Genomic DNA, 3047 nt, shown 5'->3' on the forward strand with positions numbered 1-3047 from the left:
GACTGCAGGTAAGTGCTATTAAGAGAGGGGGGTCCGCAATTGTGGGGGGCGGGGCTTAGTGTCGGGGTGGGGCTTAGCGCCGAGGGGGTTAGCAGCGACGGCCGGTCGGCACATGCGCGGGGCACTAGTCACTGTATTTTTTTGCGAAAATACTGTGACTAGTGTGCGGGGGGGATTCGCAGGGACAGAGCTTTCTCACAAGCTCTGGGCCTGATTCAGAGCCGGACGCTATTTGCGAACGGTCGTTCTGAAAAACGGGCTGGCTATTTAAATGAAGTGCTCGCTCTTTGCGGTCTGTTAACGCCTCTAAGTCTGAACGAGCGACCAAAACCTGCGGCCGCTATTTTGATAAAAACGCCCCCTGGCCGCTCGCATCCTATCTCCGCTATTTATTAGATTAATCGAGTACATCGAAAGGCGTCTGAACTGCTCACAGTATTTGTGGTTGGATTTTCCTACCGCAATCATGCGAACAGTTCAGGCTAAGAGACAACCAAGTGACGTGGTCGATGATGCTGCTTTGTTAATTATGCACACCCTTAAAACGCTTTGACTAGGGGTGTGCACCGGCCACTTTTCGTGTTTTGTGTTTTGGTTTTGGATCTGGATCTTTCTTCGTGTTTTGGATCTGGATAGGTTTTGCCAAAACCACCCTTCCGTGTTTTGGGTTCTGGGTTTTGTGTTTTGGATCTGTATTTTTTTTTAAAAAAAGCATAAAAACAGCTAAAATCACAGAATTTGTGGGTTTTTCTGCTCCTATGCTATTATTAACCTCAATAACCTTAATTTCCACTCATTTCCAGTCTATTCTGAACACCTCACACCTCACAATAGTGTTTTTATGTCCAAAAGGTTGCACCGAGGTAGATGGATGACTATGCTAAGCGACACGAGTGGGCGGCACAAACACGTGGCCCATCTAGGAGTGACACTGCAGTGGCAGACAGGATGGCAGTTTGCAAAACTAGGCCCCAAACACTACATAATGCAAAGAAAAAAAGAGGTGCAAGATGGAATTGTCCTTGGGCCCTCCCACCCACCCTTATGTTGTATAAACAGGACATGCACACTTTAACAAACCAATCATTTCAGCGCCAGGGTCTGCCACACGACTGTGGCTGAAATGATTGGTTCGTTTGGGCCCCCACAAAACAAGCTGGCAATTAATCTGTCCCTGCACAAACTGGCTCTACGGAGGCAAGATGTCATCCTCATCCTCCTCATCCACCGATTCCTCACCCTCTTCAGTGTTGTGTACATCCTCATCCTCCCAGAGTATTAATTCGTCCCCGCTGGAATCCACAACCATAGGTCCCTCTGTACGTTCTGGAGGCTGGTCTCCCTGGAAGAGTTGATAATTCATTTTTATGAACATCATCTTCTCCACATTTTGTGGAAGCAACCTCCTACGCCTTACGCCTTTCGTTCCCGGCTGCACTAACCACTCTTTCGGAGTACACACTGGAGGGGGGGCAACTCAGGTAAAATAGAGCCAGTTTGTACAGGGGCCTCCAAATTGCCTCTTTTTCCTGCCAGTACAGGTACGGACTGTCTGACATGCCTACTTGGATGCTGTCACCGATGTAATCCTTTAACAGACAGACGCATGCTTGTCGCTGCTGCTTTGAGGATGCAGGTGCGGCTACAGCCCACACAATTTACAAAGACAGAAAAAAAAGAAGAATTTTTTTATTGTTTGTGGAGCACACTTTGAGGGTTACACCACCCTTTAACAGACAGACGAACGCTTGTCGCTGCTGCTTTGAGGATCCAGGTGCGGCTACAGCCCGCACAATTCACAAAGACAGAAAAAAAAGAAGAATTTTTTTATTGTTTGTGGAGCGCATTTTGAGGGTTACACCACCCTTTAACAGACAGACGAACGCTTGTCGCTGCTGCTTTGAGGATCCAGGTGCGGCTACAGCCCGCACAATTCACAAAGACAGAAAAAAAAGAAGAATTTTTTTATTGTTTGTGGAGCGCATTTTGAGGGTTACACCACCCTTTAACAGGCAGATGCACGCTTGTCGCTGCTGCTTTCAGGATGCAGTTGCGGCTACTGCGCATACATTTCACACACAAACACAGAAAAAAAGATTATTTTATTTTGGTTGGAGCACACTTTGGGGGTTCACCACCCTTTAACAGACAGACGCACGCTTGGCGCTGCTGCTTTGAGGATGCAGGTGCGGCTACTGCGCATACATTTCACACACAAACACAGAAAAAAAGAAGATTATTTTATTTTGTTGGAGCGAACTTTGGAGGTAACACCACCCTTTAACAGACAGATGCACGCTTGTCGCTGCTGCTTTGAGGACAGTATCATATGCAGTGACAGTAGACTTGTCAGAAATTGTTGGCACGTCCTTCAGTCCGGCCAGATGTCCAAACCGGCCCTTGACTTATCACACAGGCGCACGCTTGGCGCTGCTACTGTGTTGATGCACGTGCGGCTACATCGCACACAAGTCACAAAGACAGAAAAAAAATATTTTTTAGTTTTTGGAGCACTTTGGGGGTTACACCACCCTTTAACAGACTTATGGGACACAGGCGCACGGTTGGCGCTGCTCCTTTGTTGATGCACGTGCAGCTACAGTGCACACAATTCACAAAGACAGAAAAAAAAGAATTTTTTATTTTTTGTGGAGCGCACTTTGAGGGTTACACCACCCTTTAACAGACAGACGCACGCTTGTCGCTGCTGCTTTAAGGATGCAGGTGCGGCTACAGCCCACACATTTCACACAGACAGAAAAAAAAGAAGAGTTTTTTTATTGTTTGTGTAGCGCACTTTGAGGGTTACACCACCCTTTAACAGACAGACGCACGCTTGTCGCTGCTGCTTTAAGGATGCTGGTGCGGCTACAGCCCACACATTTCACAAAGACAGAAAAAAAAGAAGAATTTTTTTATTGTTTGTGGAGCGCACTTTGAGGGTTACACCACCCTTTAACAGACAGGCGCACGCTTGTCGCTGCTGCTTTAAGGATGCAGGTGCGGCTACAGCTCACACATTTCACAAAGACAGAAAAAAAAAAAAT

Source organism: Taudactylus pleione, unplaced genomic scaffold, assembly GCF_031769625.1.
Source record: "Taudactylus pleione unplaced genomic scaffold, aTauple2 ptg000053l, whole genome shotgun sequence".
Classification (NCBI taxonomy): Eukaryota; Metazoa; Chordata; class Amphibia; order Anura; family Myobatrachidae; genus Taudactylus; species Taudactylus pleione.